The sequence below is a fragment of the Lycorma delicatula genome, chromosome 11, assembly GCF_047948215.1.
Source record: "Lycorma delicatula isolate Av1 chromosome 11, ASM4794821v1, whole genome shotgun sequence".
Classification (NCBI taxonomy): Eukaryota; Metazoa; Arthropoda; class Insecta; order Hemiptera; family Fulgoridae; genus Lycorma; species Lycorma delicatula.
Window position 1 is genome coordinate 46,278,680 of NC_134465.1, and position 20,828 is coordinate 46,299,507.

A 20,828-nucleotide genomic window follows, 5' to 3' on the forward strand; every position below is an offset into this window, starting at 1 on the left:
ACTTGTGTGAACCATTCGCCTTTAGTTTTTTTTTATATTTGAAAAAATAAAAAATTAATTTACTCGGATCTACTGCTATTCATTGTAAATAAACCGGAGTAAATTGCAATTCGTCTTTACCTTATCATGTCTGACATTTTTTTTAAATTTTAGTATAAGTTTTGTTATTTGTAATTAATTTTACCTGACTATTTTGAAATTTAGTACCTAAAAGTTTTCTTATATTTTTTCTTTTTTTCTAGTAGACTTGTTGCACAGCCTTTTAGGGGTTTCTGCAGCATAAAGCGCTTCCGACTTTATCTCAGTTTTATGTGTCAAAATTTTGAATTCCATGATAAAGACTGTTTGTTATATGTGTTTTTCGTTAGCTGGAAAGCTAATTCCATTTTATTAAATCTAACAGTCAACACTTTTTTATGTAAATATTTCCAACTGTTCCATTTTCCCAGATATTTGAAATTCTCCACTTTATTTTTTTATTATTTTTACTACGGAAATTCGGGAATTTTTTATCGTTAGTCAAAATTTTCGTTTTCTCAAACGCGATTTTCAATCCCATTTTTGCAGCTTGTTTTTCTAACTCTTTAATTTGTTTTTCAGCTTTATTACTATTATTTCTGTAAAACCTCACTCAGTTTCTACAGTTTAATAAATTTAAATAATAAAATTAATTATTTTATTATTCTGCTACATTATCTACATAAAATTCAAATTTTATAAAATATGGAAATATTTATATAAAACGCAAAATCACGAAAAAATCGACGCCATATTAAGTACGTATTAGTAAAATTCTGCCTTACAATAACAGAAGAACGATCACAGAAACGAATGTAAATTTTAAACACGGAGCAGAAAATGAAATTGTGAAGTATCTAATGTGTAGCCACTGAAAGATAGACGCGAATAATGTGTGATCCCAACCGAAGTAAAGAGGAGAACGCGAGTTTAGTTACGCCAGCGAAGATCTGACAAAGGAACTGTCCCCTAAACCGCACCACTCCTGCTGTTGGTCTGAAATAAATGGTACAAGTCTTTTTAAAAGATAACATTTTATAAAAATCTAATTATATATCGTTCTGTTGAATAGAAACAGAACCTTACTGAAATTTTGCAAAATTCGATAATTTTGTTTGGTCGTAACTACATCACAGACAAAGTACTAAAATAATTCCGTATTTTAATAACACCTCGCTTTGTTCAGTCAAAAATAAAATAATTCAGAACATAACACTGTTCTGTTCAGAATTTTAAGAAATTTTAAATAATATTTTATTAAAGAGTTTTATTACTATTATTTCCAGAGTGAAAATGGAGAAAGCGTGATAACGGGCATAATCGTACGGTATAATAATATTCGAACCGCATACCACGTAAGAGATACATTATTTTAAGTACCTAATCAAAATTGCAATCAATTAAAAAAATACAAACACAGTTCAGGAATTTTCTGTTATATTTTATAGATTTTTAGCATCTATTTTAGACAGGAGCTGATAGAGTGGTGCGGTTTACAAGACAGTTCCTTCGTCAGATCTTCACTGGCGTAACTAAACTCGTGTTGTTCTCTCCTTTACTTGGGCTGGGATCACATATTATTATTCTAGTCTCTTTCAGTGGCTACACATTAGATACTTCATTATTTATTTTTTGTTTCTCAGTGTTTAAACCTTACCTTTGTTTTTGATAGATTCCTCTATTCCTCATATCAAAATATTGAAAAAAATTCGTACAAATATAGGCGTAAAAATCCGTTGTTTCTTATGACTAGTAACAAATTTCGCCCAGATTTGTGCTTTATAATGCAATAATAAAACTATGGAGAAAAATTAGTTGTTTTTTATGTAATCTTATATGAAAAATTGGAAAAAATTAATCCCAGAATTTTATCTTTAATAGTTTTCAAGAAATTTGTAAAACCCCAAAAAATTGAAGTCGAAAAGCATGATTTATTTGTTAAGTTTGGAATAAATTTACTTTGTTCAATTGTGAATAACCAAATAATAAAACTTTGAAAATTTTTTTTAGATAATTTAATTCTCAGGAATCTGATGTAAGTATAAATTAATAAAACTTTTTAAAAATCAATTTTTATTGAAAAACAAATACAAAAAAAAAAATTCATTTTTTAAAAATGTTAATTTATGACATGTTTTGAGATGAACGCAGATCACCAATATTATCTGTACTTAGCGCTCTTAGCGGCTAAATATTTAAGTAAAAATAAAACAATTAAATACAGTATAGTAGAAATAATTTTTTATTTTTATTTATAACGCATGACTTTAGGAATTTTTTATGCGTTCTTTTCTCCAAAAAAAAAAAGTTAAATATTTTATGATTTTGATTAAGTAAATTTTTTCAGAATTAAATTCTTAAAAATCATGCGTTAAAAGTTTTATTTGGTTATTAATAATCTAACAAATTAAATTTAAGCTAACGCTTAAAAAAACGAACTTCTGAGCTACAATTGTTTTTGGATTTTATAAAAATTTTCTCCCGTCAAATTAGGTAAAATGAAATACTAAAATGGGTCAGAACCTTTTTTGAAAAAAATATGACAGGGGCGCCACATTCTTTTAGTCAGGGGGATTGTTTTTAATTTGTTATTTTATTATTTGTATGAGATTTAAGAAAAAAATTTAATTAAGATTTTAAGAATTTTATATATTTATTATTATTATTATGCTTTTATGGCCATCATGGGACCACTTAAGTCAATTTTAGTTAGATCTTTTCTGAGAAAAGCGTGTTATTTTACTCTTCCGAGCTACCCAGTATTTCTTCATCCGTTCAGATCTTGCTTTCTTTTCTTCATCTGTAAACACCCTCTTCGTTGTTTGTCTGTCTTTTGTTTAAATCTAATGTTTTTGTCTTTTAGCTTTGTAATTTTTCCAGTTTTATTCTGTAGGTCACTCAGGGAAATTCCCAATTCTTTCATATCTTTTCTAATTTCTTTGATCCATCCTACTTCTAGTTTTTGGAACCAGAGCTTTTCAACGATATTTTTTGACAGTCTTCTTTCCGGTGTCCTTATGAGATGACCAAAGAAAGAGATTCTTTTTTTCCGCATAGTATCAGTAACAGGCTCTATTTCTCGATACACCACCTCATTTAGCACAATCCACCATCGGCCTTCTTTTTGGTGTTTTTTATCGATACACGTTCTGACAATTCTCCTCTCTATTTTCAGAATTTTATCGATTCGGTTTTTCTGAGTGATTTTGAAAAGGGTCTCGCTTCCGTAGGTGACTTCTGGCTGAACTATAGTTTTATAATGTTTAAGTTTTGTTTTAGTCGAAAGGCATTTTTTGTTATATGTTGACCAAGTAAATTTTTGGGATTTAATCATTTTATTTGTCCTGTTTATATAAAGTAGAAATGAGTTTTGTTCGAGATAAACAAAAAAACTACCCGATCAATCGCAATCAAATTTTTTACCCATGTTTTTGGCAAAACTGAGAAGGTTTTTAGATATATTTCATCTCGAAAAACATATACATGAGATTTGCCGACTGAAGCACAAACTTTAATAAATTGAATTAACGAATTGTAAACTGTGAATGTCTTTGACTGTGTGAGCTGGGTTTGAACTAAATGACCATGAATATCTAAAAACCAATTTCTGGATTTTTGAACTTCCGAGTTTCAAGGATTAAAATATATTTTTAAATTTTTTTTGAAAACCTGTTATTTTTTAATTTTTCGGTAACAAATGAAGAAATTAACCTGATTTTTGTGAGTGTAATCTTCATGACAATTAACCAATTTCTAGATATTTGAAATTCAACCTTGAAACGGGATGAAGAAAGGTAAAAAAATTTTGAATAATGATTATAAATTTAACCAATCCAACATTAGTCGGATAGTTTACTATTAAGTAAATTAGATATTCAGTAGGCTGGGGCTTGCAAATATGCTTCAAATAAATATTTAAAAACCATTTTTAGCTTTTTTTTATTTTCTAATTTTTTAAGGGGTGCGAAGGTATACGGCGGTGTAGTTCAACCAACACAGCCACTCACCATTATTGTATGTGTGACTGGCTGCATCTACCTCCGGTTATGTGACTAAAAAACGTAAAATAAAAACATTGACCCTACGGGAAACGCAAGTAACCGTATAGCGCGAACGAAGCTGCGACGGGAAGCTTATATATACTTTTTTTTTTTAATCGATTCTTTCGGGAGTATATTCCAGACTTAATTTTAATGTGTAATTTGGAACGAACGATTTGAAAAATTATATAGAGCAACTGATGATGCGAGGACTCGCGAAAGCGCCCTTGCTTGGATTATGAAATAAGGTAGGTGTCATTCTATTTTATTTTATTAATTCTGTACTTTGTTAATTAGATTAATATAATGACATATATATTTTCATGCTTCTCATACCTCAAAACATAAGAAAATTCCTTTTCCACCCCCCTACTCCCATGATTCGACCGAAATTAATACCGTAATTTTTTTTGGAAAGTAGTTAGGTAAAAAGAAGTAAGTCAGATAACTGTATATCTAGTAGTCAATTTATATTCGTTATAAAACTTTGTACTTATTTACGGTTAAATTTAATAAGAAAAAAATGCAGATTAATTCTATGTTTAGAAAAACTAGTATGCGAAGATGGATAAACGACCTTAAACTATAAAATTTATCAAGAAAAAAAAACAAAGGTAATGATCTCCGGTTATTTTAATTTTATTAACTAATTTCATAGAGAAAGTCGTTATAAATCAGCGGGAGATTAAACATGTTTTATAATACCGTTTTGGTAATAATTAATCGTTATTAAATAATAAATATATCAATATAAAATATGTAAATTTAAAACGCAATACAGACACACACACACATACACACACACACACACACACTCACGCGTTTGTATTCGATACGCAGTCATTAAATATTATCCTTTTATACACCTACGTCTAAATGTGTAGGCTTATTTTTCGCGATCCTTTATACAATTAACATTAAAAAAAAGAACAACATATTACAAAATAATAGAAACATAATAATTATTTTAGTTTTTAAGTATTTTTATTTTTAATTATATATATATATATATATATATATATATATATTATCTGGGTTTTCCCAATCGTTTGAATAAATGAATAAAACAAATACAATAAATAAAAATAACTTTGTTAATTTCGCAACAAAAAATAATTATTCAATAGATATATAAATGGTGCAACTGATTACATAAATACTACTGAAAACAATTCACAAAATTACGTTCATTTAATTAAATAAATAATAATAATAAAAAGAATAACCTATATTTGTATAAAAAGAAAAAAACACTATTTAATTCAATTTACTCATTTAGATTTTTTAAAAACAAATTTTACACGAGAGAAATGAGAATATAAGAAAACAAAAGTTAATTTCCCTTATATATATATATATATAAAGGGAAATTCCAATATCATCATTGCAGATGATACAGCAATAATTACAAAAAATGTTGAAGAGGCTAAAGAATCGATAGAGTTACTAGAGGAAATAGCCATAAGGACAAGACTACAGATATCTTACGAGAAGAAGGAATACATGGAATACCGACATCACAAGGAGAAAGAAATAAAAACAAAAGGAGGGAATATCAGGAGAGTCGATAGTTTCAAATATCTTGGAGAAATTATTCAAGCTAATGGACTCGATGAGGCAGTTAACACAGAAAGGACCAGGAAATTAGAAAGAGCATACGGGGTAACAAAGAATATCTACAACAAAAAGAGTATATCATACGGATAAAAAATAAGACACTACATTACCGTGCTCAAACCAGAGGCACTCTACGCATCAGAATGTTTGATACTCAGGAAGAAGAATGAACTGATGGAGATGGAAATACGTGAAAAAAGAATCTTGAGGAAAATATTGGGACCAAGAAAACTAGAAGACGGATCTTACAGACTAAGAAGTAACGAAGAACTTTATAAAGGGAACAACGAACCGCTGACGTCGAAGATGAGAAAACGTAGGGTGAAGTTCTACGGTCATATACTTAGGATGACGGATGATAGGTTAACGAAGCGCGTCTTTAGATTTTTAACAAATATGAAAGCGACTACGGATTGGGTCGTCGAAGTTAAGAAGGATCTCAGCGAACTACAACTGAACGAAGGCGATGAGTGTAACAGAACTGAGTTTAGAGATAAAATTAATAAACACATTTTCCGGAAACTTACAGAGAAGACAAGAACTGGAGGCAGTGGACTGATGAACAAAAACAAGTTAAACGAGACGAAATGAAATTGTATTGGGAAAACAGACGGAAGACATCTGTTGTGCAAAAAGTTCAACGCGGTCCAAAGAGACCATAACGAAAAAAATATATATAAATATATATATATATATATATATATATATATATATATAGATAAATGAATGTTTGTCTGTCTGTATGTCTCTTATGCCTTCCTAAATCATTCATCCGATAGCGATGAAACTTTTCCGAATAAATCCTAAAATAAACTAAAAATGCTGTAAGTTAGGAGTATGGAGCCTTCATATCTCGGGGACCAATAGAGATATAGTAGTGCAATTTGGTGTATAGGTATCCCGTTAAAAATTAAGTAACACTTGTTTCGGGGTTTTCCGAAATTTCCCGAACTTTTCCGAATAAATTCTAAAATAAACTAAAAATGCTGTAAGTTAGGAGTACGGAGCCTTCATATCTTGGGGAACAATAGAGATATAGTAGTGCAATTTGGTGTATAATTTGGTTTGCACAAGTTCGGGAAATTTCGGAAAACCCCGTCGTATTTTACTAACTTAGAAACCTTCCCTGGCATGCGTCCAACCATTCCCCAAAGTCGCTATCTAAACCGTTCATCGCTATCGGATGAACGGTTTAGGAAGCCATAAGAGACAAACAGACAGACAAACATTCATTTTTATATATATAGATTACATGAATATTAAAAAAAATCTGATGTGGATACCATATGACTTCCTTGTACGCCTATTAAATTTTATATACATTTTTTTAAAATGAAAAGTACGTAAAATTTTATTTCATTGCTTAATTTTTATTATTATTATTATTACTATTGAATTATTATTTATCGTAAATTTTTTTACGATCACAGGCTAATAATCTATATAAATAAAAATGTAAATGTTAGTTTGTTCAAAATCTTAAATCTCCAAAAGTTCTTCATAGATTGCTTTGAAATTTTAACGCAACATTTCGTTAAAATACACGCGTGTTTTTATATACCTAAGATGTCACATCTGTAACGGGTGAAAACATTTTTTTTTTTTTTAAACACCTCTATCTGTTGAACGTAAAAGCAACACACGCTATGCTAAATATTTTATGACTCCGTTTCAATGTTTCCAAAATGCGTATCTGCTGTAGACTAAAAAGCTACTGGACCAATTTATGCGCGGGGAAAAAGGGAGAAAGGGAAAAATCGCAAAAGGTAAAAGGGAAGAAGGGGAAAATGGAAAAAAGGAGAAAACGGGGAAAAGGAAAAACCGGAAAATGAAATGGAAAGGGGGAAAGAGGAAAGGGTAAAAAGAAATAAAGGAAAGAGAAATGGTGGAAGGAAAGGGAAAAGGGCAAGGTTAATTTTTTCCGATAATACTAAACGAGATATTCAGTAAAATTAAGCTTGCATAACCTCTTCAAATAAATCTAAAAACTATTTTTGGGTGTTTTTAAATTTCTATATTTAAGGGGTTCGACAGTGAACGCGGCGGCTCAACCAAAACAGCCGCTGTCATTGTTACTGTAAGAGCGATACGACTGGCTAAACATGCCTCCGTTTGCTTAAATAAAAAAAACATTAAAAAAATACATAAAGTAAAAAAAAAATTTTTTTTTTACTTTATGTATTTTTTTAGGTATTTTTTTAGTAACTGATTCAGGACTCATTTTGAGTCCTGAATCAGTTACTGAAGTTCAGATAATAAGTTCCGGAACAATCTGTATATTAAAAAAAAATTCTGACCCGTAAATTGAGAAAATGTCTGCTCAATACATATATATATATATATATATATATATATATACACTCCAGAGGCTAAAAATAACAAAAAAGTTCATATAAACATAGGTCCGAAAACGCTTCGTTAGTGACTTATACAGGGTGAAAGATTTCGCCCGAATTTCAGTTCCTCCGGGTAAATTAAGGATTTCTGAAATTCTTATGGTTATGAAAGCGACAGTGGTAACATAGTTTAATAAATCCTGTGTATGCACGTTAGCGTTTTCTCTGAAGCATTAAGTTATTTTTATTATACGGTTACTACGGCTTTTCTCTACTGTTTTATTCATCAATTATTATAAAACATACTTTTAAGTAATTTTTATATGAAAAAATTCGAAAAAAGTGGGGGGAGTGTAAAATGAAACTACTCGCTCGGATTTCAGCTAACCCGGTCAAATGAGGTCGTACTGAAATTTTTAGGACGTTAACTAAGAGGCAGAATTAGTGATTTCTTATAGTTTTTGAACTGAAAAATTAAATAAAGGAGGTCTCAGTACCGTACCTGCAGTAGTTTTTGAGAAATGTCGGATGAAAACAAATAAATTGAGGTAAAAACCCCTTTTTTATGTTTGACGTACAATAAGAATGTTAAATGGGTAATAAACACAGAAAACTTGTACAGAATTTAATTCTGATGAAATGGCGTACTGTTGATCAGGTGTTATTCTATTACTAACTTTGAAATAATAATTTTTCTCATCATTCGTTATACAGAGTGATTCAGGAAGACAGGGCAATACTTTGAAAACTCATTCTAGAGGCTAAAAATAAGAAAAAAGTTTATATAAACATAGGTACGAAAACGCTTCGTTAGCTAGTTATTCAGGGTGACAGATTTCGCCCGAGATACAGTTCCTCCGGGTAAATTAAGGCTTTCTAAAATTTTGGGAAGGACAATTAAGGGGCAAACTCAATTGTTTCTTATGGTTTTTGAGCTGGGAAATCGAAAAAATAGGTCCCGGAACTGTATCTCTCTTAGTTTCTAAGATATCCCATGTAAAACGCCAAAAATAGGGTCAAAAAACACACGTTTTTTTTACGTTTTACGTACAATAACGTTGTTAAATTGGCAATAGATCATACATTTTTTAAACATTGTAGAGAATTTAATTATAAGAAGACTGATGTAAATAATGTCAACAGCAAACAAATAAAATTTTAAACATGTCGACTTTTATTAACAACAAAACAGATTAATTTTTAACAGATTGAAATAACTTTTTCAATGTTACGTACAGTAGAAAATAACTGGAGGAAGAAAGAATACTTACTGTTTTTTTATGATAATGATAAAATGCTGCTTACAAGTAGTATTTCATGTGCACTGTAAAATGAATACAAAATTACACTTCTTAACAGTTTTCTGAATTTTTTACAATAAGAATTCTACGTAATACTGCAAACACGATTGATCAGGGAAAGGTAATTTAATACATTACCACAATTAACTGACAACAATGAGTAGTATTTAAACAAATTGTGATGAAAAAAATCAGTGTTGCCAACTTTTTTTCCGTAGGTCTAAAATTATTTTTTCTTATTTTTAGCGTCTAGAATAAGTTGTCAAAGTATTGCCCTATCCTCCTGAATCATTCTGTATATGAAGAAATCAAATAAATTAATTTTATCTTTTTTTCGTAATTTTAAAAAGAAAAAATACAGTTTATCGGTTTGGTTTTAAAAATTAAAGCTACATATTTAATCGGTACTTGATTAAAAAAAAGGATTGTAAAATACACCGATGAGGAAGTTCAAAATTAAAAATTTATATTCGTATACTTGAATCAATATTTTCTCAAATATAAATTAAATATATCCAAAGGCATTGCCCAATGTCTAAAACTGTATTTAAATATAAATAAATACAACAAAAACAACTTTATTTTAAAGATATTAACGCTTTCATAGATAGCCAAAAAACATGCTTCGCAACACATGTTTTATATATATATACATATAAAATTTCATGTAACCATAAGATGTTGCATTGAACGTTCTCATTTTATAACATATCTACCTTTGACATTATCCAAAATAGGTGGCCGTCCAGTTTGTAGGATAAACACATATCATCCTACATTTTATACAGCATCCCATTTATAAATATTAAGAAATAATTATTGAAATCATTTAACATACTGAATTTAAATAACTTATTTATCTATTACCTTCAAAAAAATTGTGTAAATTATATTTTTAATAAAGATAAATATTGGGAAATTTAAACAACATATTGCATAAGAAATAAATTACTTTAAAAAAACAAGAATATATTATTTTGAAGAAAGATGTATCTTCCAATTGTGAAACAGTAATATTGCTTTAATAATATAGTGTTAAATATAATAAATTCAAATACACATTCATTTTTTTTTTGTCTTCAGTCATTTGACTGGTATGATGCAGCTCTCCAAGATTCCCTATCTAGTGCTAGTCGTTTCATTTCAGTATACCCTCTACATCCTACATCCCTAACAATTTGTTTTACATATTCCAAACGTGGCCTGCCTACACAATTTTTCCCTTCTACCTGTCCTTCCAATATTAAAGCGACTATTCCAGGATGCTTTACTATGTGGCCTATAAGTCTGTCTCTTCTTTTAACTATATTTTTCCAAATGCTTCTTTCTTCATCTATTTGCCGCAATACCTCTTCATTTGTCACTTTATCCACCCATCTGATTTTTAACATTCTCCTATAGCACCGGATTTCAAAAGCTTCTAATCGTTTCTTCTCAGATACTGCGATCGTCCAAGTTTCACTTCCATATAAAGCGATGCTCCAAACATATACTTTCAAAAATCCTTTCCTGACATTTAAATTAATTTTTGATGTAAACAAATTATATTTCTTACTGAAGGCTCGTTTAGCTTGTGCTATTCGGCATTTTATATCGCTCCTGCTTCGTCCATCTTTAGTAATTCTACTTCCCAAATAACAAAATTCTTCTACCTCCATAATCTTTTCTCCTCCTATTTTCACATTCAGCGGTCCATCTTTGTTATTTCTACTACATTTCATTACTTTTGTTTTGTTCTTGTTTATTTTCAGGCGATAGTTCTTGCGTAGGACTTCATCTACGCCGTTTATTGTTTCTTCTAAATCCTTTTTATTCTCGGCTAGAATTACTATATCATCAGCAAATCGTAGCATCTTTATCTTTTCACCTTGTACTGTTACTCCGAATCTAAATTGTTCTTTAACAATTTAGAAAATAAGTGAATGAAATTTATAGTTAAGATACAATTTTTTTTTAACTTTAATTTTCAAGATTGAAAATTCAACTGTATATTTCTATAATTTCTGACACTTCATCTGTTTTTTCTAGTCTTGGCTGTTATTATAAATGGTGTATGGAGTTAGTTGCCCAGAGAGAGGGAAAAATGGGTCTCAACATTTTTTTACTAAAGTTTTTTTTTTGGCAGTTATACTCTAAATATATACAATTTTAATGATAAAAAAATCATTTGGTCAAGGAGGTCGCAAATATTAAAATGTTACAATTTTTAAATTAAAAACTTCATATAACCAAGGGGGATCAACAAATCGGACCCAAAATGTTTTATTTAACATTTTGATTTTTTTTTCAGAATTGCACTGTAAATATTATATAATTACGTCATTAATATTTAAAAACCGTACTGTTATATTCTAAATAAAAATTTGTCATGGACAAAGCCGGAAAAGTTACGCAGTTTTTTTTTTTAAATATTATTTCCTTACAATAGATGAATTTCAATAAAAAAATACATCATATGAGTAACAATTAAAACCAATAATTCTGATATAAAAACTTTTTTTTAAAGTTTGATCAATGGGTTCTTCTAGGTGATAAGTTATCTTGTTTAAAAAGCTGATAACACATTTGTAGGACTTTACTGTCACTTGGGTAAAGCCGTGTTCCGTAGTTTCCGTTTACCACGGTTGTAGGACTTTCCCGTCACGCAACTAAGCCGCGTTCGGGTTGTTTCTGATGCACGGCTTACACGCACAACTTAATTAAAAATATTTATAATTTTATTTAAATATAATATTTTTCCGTTTATTTAATTAAATAATTTTAAGTAAAGCGCGCGCACATACCGTACTTAATGTGGGGGTACTAGCGGCGACGATTGGAACTAACTAAACTAATGTAATTTCATAACTTACATGGAACAATTTTCGTTTGTATGGTCGGCTACCGGTGTAGCTGCGAGGCTAAACGCACACGGTACTGAATCGACTGGATGACCGAGTTCGAGAACTGTCCAGACAGAGTTATTTTTTTACACTTTATTATTCATTTATTTAATTCTACCGCTCACCTGTGAGTCTCAACATAGCACACAACTACAATAGGATTTTTTTAGGTGGGGAGCGGCGATTTTGTAAAAATTACTTATTGCAGATATTGTTATTTTTTAATCGTTAACAAATGTGCCTAAGAAAAATATGACCTTTATTAGGCGAAATCTCAAGATACTGAAGGTAACCTTGTTCTATAACCTCACCTCGTTGACCTTTTAAGTTGATAATTTAACGGCATCAATGGCCCTTAATCTGACCAAGTTTGAGCAAAAAAACGGTCCAGTAGATCTGAAGATGTAAGGTGATTTAAAGGCTGACAATGAACTTACAGACATACGAACACGAGTTCATACGAATGAACTTATGTACATACGAACAGATCTGGAAAATCAACACATCAACACATTTGGAAACACATCCCTAACATCTGGAAAATTTCCATCCGGAATTTTCGGTTCCTTAGGTATCAAAACGTGAAGATCCGGTGAAAACAGGAAATGCCCAAAATCGGATCGATTATAATACTTTTCCTTTTAGAGCTATAACTCTGCTATAGCGCTATGTAGACGGTAAGTAAAAAATTACTCATTATTTAATAACGACCCCGAGCTGAATTAAAATAATGTAAATTTAAAAGAAAAAATTAAAATTTGACTTCAAAACTTAAAAATGAAAAGATAAAGTGTTATTTTATACATTTTGAAGCGATTTGTTTTTTTAAGTCGGTTCTTTAAATAGATTTATTTTTGTTTATGACAAAACAATACAAAAAAAATCTGATGTGGACACCACATCACTTCCTTGTACGCCTATTAAAATTACATATACACATTTTTAAAAAAATTAAAAGTATGTAAAATTTTATTTAATTAATAACTTCTGATTTTTTTTTATATATATTTTTTATTGTTATTAAATTATTATTTATTGCAAAAATGTTTTTACAATCAGAGGTTAATTATTAAAAACTCAATATACTTAAATTAAAAAATAAAATTTAAAAAAAGGAGATGAAGTCAGATTTGAACTGATATGCCTTCCCCTTGTAAGATCGAAATATTTCATAAATTAAAATTTAATTTGGCTGTTAACACTGGAACCAACAAAAGATTAGTACAACTCACTAGTTGTACTAATAGTACAACTATTAGTGATATACTAGTTGTATATCACTATATATCGTGAAAAGCTGTCAACAAGGACTTATTACTACAGTTACAAAAATTTCCAAAATCCAATTTTTTTTTTTTTGAGCTTTTTTGGTGAAATCGATTGCAATCAAAAGGGGAGATGCACAACTAGATATTCAGTCCTAAATCCAAAGTAAATCCAGTAACAGTCCTAAATCCAAAAATTCAACATCTCACGGCTAATGGTTTTTGAGTTATGTACGTACATACATAAATACGTATGTACAGACGTCACGCGGAAACTAGACAAAATGGATTCAGCGCTGGTCAAAATGTATATTTCCGTTGAAATCTAAAAACTGAAATTTTTCGAGATCACAATACTTGGTTTACTTCATAAAAGGAAGTAAAAAACAGAAATTTAAATAAACTTTATTCGTTTTAAGAAAAAAAAAAATGTAATAACTAATTTTTTTTTAAATTGCAAGAATTCAGTATACGAAACCTATAATTTCAATTGAATTCTATTACAGAATTATTATTATACTTTCTTTTAAACATAGTTATACGTACATAAAATATAAATTATAAACGATTGCTTAAATAAGTAAACAGAAAGTGAGACTGTTTATAAAGCTACACATAAAATAGATGAAAAATTAACATAAATATGAAGTCTAGATTAAAAAAAAAAGTGCAAAAACATCAAGTTAAAATTAAATAGAAATTATTCAGATTACTATTTTGAAGATAAAAAAAGCAAACCACTAAAACGGTATAAAAATTTCTACCAGAAATAGTTATATAATTTATAAATAGAGAAAATTAATTCATCGATCCATTATACTCGTAATTTTTAGTGCGTGTACGTGTGTCTAATAATAATAAAAAGAAAAAACTGGCAACACTATTATTCAACTTTCCTAATATTAGCATAGGAACTTTAAAATATATTCATTCGTAACTTAATAAAAAAATCTAGCTTTATTTATATATATATATATATATACCAGTTTCTCCCACGAAAAATTATACGTTTTAGATTTAGTATCACTCGCCAATACCCCTATCGATCCTGTTGAAACTTTACAACTTTTAACGAAGGTTCTAAAAATATCCTGTGAAAATGTCAACGTTCTAGGATTTATAGGAAAAAAATAAAGGGCGGCTTACAAATAAAATCATCAATTTCAGTAAGCACATTTTTTATTCGTTACAAAATAACTGGTAAAAATGATTAAAATTACAAAATGAAAGCAACTCTTAAAATTACGAGAAATTGTTTTACGAATTAATAAAGAAAATCCTTAAACTGAAATTCATCAACAGCGACAGTGGTAACATAGTTTAAAAAATCCTGTGTATGCTCGTTAGTGTTTTCTCTGATGCATTATTAAGTTATTTTTATTATACGGTTACTACGGCATTTCTCTACTGTTTTATTCATCAATTATTATAAAACATACTTTATTAAGTTATTTTTATTATACGGTTACTACGGCATTTCTCTACTGTTTTATTCATCAATTATTATAAAACATACTTTATTAAGTAATTTTTATATGAAAAAATTCGAAAAAAGTGGGGGGGGGGTGTAAAATGAAACTACTCGCTCGGATTTCAGCTAACCCGGTCAAATGAGGTCGTACTGAAATTTTTAGGACGTTAACTAAGAGAATTAGTGATTTCTTATAGTTTTTGAACAGAAAAATTGAATAAAGGAGGTCCTCAGTACCGTACCTGCAGTAGTTTTTGAGAAATGTCGGATGAAAACAAATAAATTGAGGTAAAAACCCCATTTTTATGTTTGACGTACAATAAGAATGTTAAATGGGTAATAAACACAGAAAACTTGTACAGAATTTAATTCTGATGAAATGGCGTACTGTTGATCAGGTGTTATTCTATTACTAACTTTGAAATAATAATTTTTCTCATCATTCGTTATACAGAGTGATTCAGGAAGACTGGGCAAACTTTGACAACTCATTCTAGAGGCTAAAAATAAGAAAAACGTTTATATAAACATAGGTACGAAAATGCTTCGTTAGCGAGTTATACAGGGTGAAAGATTTCGCCCGAGTTACAGTTCCTCCGGGTAAATTAAGGCTTTCTAAAATTTTGGGAAGGTCAATTAAGGGGCAAACTCAATTGTTTCTTATGCATTTTGAGCTGGGAAATCGAAAAAAAATAGGTCCCAGAACTGTATCTCACTTAGTTTCTAAGATATCCCATGTAAAACACCAAAAATGGGGTAAAAAACACATTTTTTTTATGTTTGACGTGCAATAACGTTGTTAAATTGGCAATAGATCATACATTCTTTAAACACTGTAGAGAATTTAATTATAAGATTGATGTAAATAATGTTAATAGAAAACAAATAAAATTTTAAACATGTTGACTCTTATTAACAGCAACACAGATTAATTTTTAACAGATTGGAAAAATGTTTTCAATGTTATGTATAGTAGAAAATAACTGGAGTAAGAAAGAAGACTTACTGTTTTTTTATGATAATGATAAAATGCTGCTTACAAGTAGTATTTCATGTGGTTTAATAACTTTCAAAAGTGCCACCGTTGTGTTCAATGCACTTTTCAATGAGTTGTACCAGATTTTCTGTTGCCAGTCTAACGGTATCTTTGCGTTCCTCGATTACAGCTGCAGCGTTGAGAATGCGAACAATCGGTTCATCGCGTGTGTCTACTTTTTGCTTGTAAACCTCATTTTTAACCATCCCCACAAACAATAATCCAACGGAGTGAGTGGTCTGGAGATCTCGGTGGCCAATTAACCGGCCATCCACGTCCTATCCATTTACCAGCAAACTTTTCAAGACATTGCCTTACTTCATTAGTGAAATGTGTAAGAGATCCATCAAGTTGGTAATTCATTTCAATTCGTTTTCCTAAGGGGATATTTTCCAGGAATATAATAAATTCATTACGTAAAAATTTTTACGATAAGAATTCGACGTAATACTGCAAACACGATTGATCAGCGAAAGGTTATTTAACACATTACCACAATTAACTGACAACAAAGAGGAGTATTTAAACATTGTGATGAAAAAAATCAATGTTGCCAACTTGTTTTCGGTAGGTGTAAAATTATTGTACCTACTAGACACATCTGTTTTATTTTTTTGTAACATTTTCTTCTAAGTTTTCGTCGGTTTTGTTGTTAATATGAGTCGACATGTTTAAAATTTTATTTGTTTTCTGTTGACATTATTTACATCAATCTGCTTATAATTAAATTCTCTACAATTTATGTTTAAAAAATGTATGATTTATCGCCGATTTAACAACGTTATTGTATGTAAAACGTAAAAAAATGTGTTTTTTACCCTATTTTTAGCGTTTTACATGGGGTATCTTAGAAACTAAAAGAGACACAGGTCTGGAACCTATTTTTTTCGATTTCCCAGCTCAAAAACCATAAGCAGCAATTGAGTTTGCACCTTAATTGACCTTCCCAAAATTTCAGATAGCCTTAATTTACCCGGAGAAACTGAAATTCGGGCGAAATGTTACAATCTGTATAACTCGCTAACGAAGCGTTTTCGGACTTATGTTTATGTAAACGTTTTTCTTATTTTTAGCCTCTAGAATAAGTTGTCAAAGTATTGCCCTATCCTCCTGAATCACTCTGTATTAATGTCATTAATAGAAAAATTATTATCTAAGTAATCTTTTTTATCTATCCGTATTTTAAAATTTTTGTGTAATTTAGTTTTTTAAAGTAGTTATACTGTATAAATAATCCAAAAAAAATTAAAAAAAAAAGAAGAAATCAACACCTTCCTCTAAAATTTGTTTGAAATATATATTTTTTGTTGTTTTTCTCTATTTCTCCTCGACTTAAATATTATTCAAAATTGTTTGAAAGTTTTACTTTGTATATTACAGCAATCAAGAAAAATCTACATTTTTTACAAAATTATCCACCCTGGACCTAAAATATATAAAAAAGTTTCGAAAATTCTTTTTTTATTATTTTTGCCTTGGGGGGGGGGGGTTTAGATTTAAAGAAAATATATTTAATCAAATTTGTTAAGCTTAATTACATATGAATATTTTTAGAAAAGTTTTTATTAAAATTTATACCCCGCTTCTAAAAAAATACATATATTCTGTTTTTTGGCTTGTAACTCTTAATTTTTATAATTAATATCAGGGAAAATCATGTAATACTTTGCCAATATTTTTTCCTTATGAAATAACATAGCCATCCGTTCTTGACGTGATTTATAAAATTTAATGTTATTATTATTATTATTAATATTATAAATTTTCCCTCGATAAAAAATTGTATAAAATTCTCATTTAAATAATAAGTTGTCTCATTAATAATAATTAAAGTCTCATTAATAATAAGTTGTAAAAACTTTGTAAACGACTAGACCGGTTTCGAACACGTGCCCAATTCACAACATTTTCACACTTTCACAAGCTACAGCTCCAAAACGGTAAGTCGTACAAGAAAATTGTTTAAATAAAAGTTGTCTGTTTTTTTGAGATTAATAACTTTTCAAAATGCAATACAGACGAAATACAATTTTTTTACCGTGAAAAAACCGAAAAAAAAAACATGTTTTTTACAACTTCAGCGCCACCTAGTATTTCAATTTCAAATTATACGGCATAACTTTCAAAGACATTAATTGTAGAGGAGAATGTCCTCTACATTTTTTGTTTGTAAAACTTTTCTCTAAAATGCATAGATTCAAAGAAAAACGCATTTCAAAAACTTCTTGAGTCATTCAAAAATTTATGGGAGGGGGGATGTTAAAAATCTGGAGTTAAGCTTCCCTCGTCACCCCTCACATATGGAAAAAACATCAATCGGTAGGTGAGGATTTTCAAATAAAAATACAAATTGACTGTACTATAATTTTTTGGGGAATTTATAAATCTTTAATTGAAAAATAAAACTCATCTAGTAAATTACAATAACGAATATATTTTTTAAAGGGAAGATGGAGCCCTCATTTAAAACTCAAAAATAATTTTTTTTTCATTCATCTGTATTTTTTAAATTTATATTTATTCGTAGAACAAAAAAAAAGGTCTTTTATTTATAGATTATTTTCTTAAATCTAAGTTCCATGAAATCTTTTTACTGAATTATATTCTAATAATGTAAATCAAAATTAATTTTAATCTTATTGTTGTAGTACAGTCTCCCCCGTTTACCTTTTAGACTACATCCAAAAAACAAAAAATTAGTATTTTAACATTTAAAAAAAAAATTGGGATATCATCTCTTTATTTGATGATTGTAAATTTCGGTTATGTAGAAAAAATTTTAACATCAAAATATAAATTACATATGCCGATCTCCGTGGCGGAGTTGTATCCTCTTAGTCTTTCGTCTGATTGTCCCGGGTTCGAATCCCGGTCAGGGATGGAATTTTTCATACGCTGAAAAATTATATTCCATATTCCTACGTACAAGCTTTTGTAATGAATTAATCAATCACACAGTACTATATTTCTGTCGCACAACATTAATAAATATATAGCCTAGAGAAAGAGGCTTATGAAAGTTAAGTTTCTGTATGTATTTTTTTTTTTTAATTACGGAAACACCTTAAAAAATTTTCTAATTTATTTATTATCTTGTTAAAAAAAAGTTTTTTTCAGAGAAAAATAATAATTGTGTTGTAAATTTTTAAATAATAAAAAAAAATCAACCTAAATTTCACGCATCCTCGTTTAAAATAAACGAGGATGCGTAAAAAATATATTTTCCTTTGCATGTATTTATTTATATAACTTCTTATATCTACATCACTGTCTTTGTAGATGACAATTGTTAAATTATTATTTATATGGACTATACACCGCTTTACTTTTTTTTTTATTTGTACTTCGTAACGCTTCTGTAACCAAGGTTTTCCTTAATCTTTCCAAACTTTCCAAATATTAGAGCAGTACTGAACCGCCAGAAGTATATTACACACATGATGTAATTTATATAAATCTGTATAATTATGTTACGATCTAAATATATAACTTATTTATTCGACAAAAATTTTTTTATAATTAATGAAAATAGACATATGAAAATGTACCGGGTTCGAATCCCAATCAATTGTGAATCATTCATTAAAAAAAATAATAAATAAATAAAATAGTGGTTCCTACTTAAATTTCAATTCATTAAAGTTGGTGAAAATTTGATTCTATAAAGTGGATCCTTAGCGTGAAACAAGAAATATATATTAAAAAAAAACGACTTAACAAAATAAAACAATGCTCATACGGGTGACAACTTTGTAATTAGTACTTGTATATAGTAATTTTTTTCTTCAATTTTTTTAAGTATATTTAATACACACACAAAATATATCCTTATATATATATGGATTCCCACATGGATTCATACACCTAAATCGGTTCAGCCGTTGAGTTGCTACGGTGGAATAAACATACATACACCCTAAATACGATTATAATTTTTTCGGGTAGTCGTGTATAAAGGAAAGGCTTGAGTTTAGATTAAGCTAAGATTTCAATTAGGATTTTGTTAAAATCGGTTCGGTCGTTTTAATTTGATATATGGACAAATAAACACATTCTTAGCTTTAATTCTAAAAATATTAACTCAATATTAACTTAAGTATAAAATGAGGATATAAAATTAATTTTCAAATCTTTCTAAAAAATCAGATAAATAATTAAATTCAGTTCTCTAAAAAATTAAATGTTTCAAAAAAAAATTAAAATAAAACAATAATAATATTTTACAAAACATAAAAAATATAACTTACTTTTAAAAATAAAATGTAAAAAGAAAATCGACTTTCAAAACAAAAAAAAAAAAAATAATAATGTTACTTTCACTCGATGTATATACTGAAGTCCGCACGTTTTTTTTTTTTTTTTTCTATTTTATACGTATCAAATTAAATAATAAATAAACTAAACTAAACTAATCTTGTTAAACTGGCTGATGTACGAATAACTTGGTTGCCGGTGCCCCGGTCGCTAACTGTAAATAGATTAGTTAGAACCTCTTATGTTATGTATTTAAGCTGACAACTTGCTGATTGGTTACAGTTCATTCACCACCAGTGGCGCTAACATGGAGCGCTTATAGTGGTCATTTATCAAATTAATACTACTCATTTCTTAAAGCAACATAAATTAAACCGTTTGTATTTTACGACTGACAAATTTAAATAAAAATTAAACCTACTAAAAAAAAATGTTTCCTGTTTAAATTTAATTTATACTGTAATATATATATATAATTATTTATGATAAATAAATAAATATTTAAAAAAAAATACAAATGAAAAGATTGTTAACTAAATATAGTACGATATCTAATTAATACCTTTTTGTTTATAAACAACACTTTTCGGGCTTTTTAATCAACAATC

The 20,828-nt window shown here is 28.8% G+C and overlaps 1 protein-coding gene across 2 annotated transcripts in view; it reads right to left on the reverse strand.

The window, feature by feature from the left end:
* LOC142332159 (torso-like protein) overlaps nucleotides 1-20,471 on the reverse strand; it is a 98,545-nt gene extending 78,074 nt beyond the window's left edge. For both annotated transcript variants that reach the window (XM_075378431.1, XM_075378430.1), the window contains exon 1: nucleotides 20,214-20,471. The gene's annotated coding sequence lies outside the window, so the exon portion shown is untranslated. The remainder of the gene's footprint in view (nucleotides 1-20,213) is intronic.
* Nucleotides 20,472-20,828: the final 357 nt, after the last annotated feature.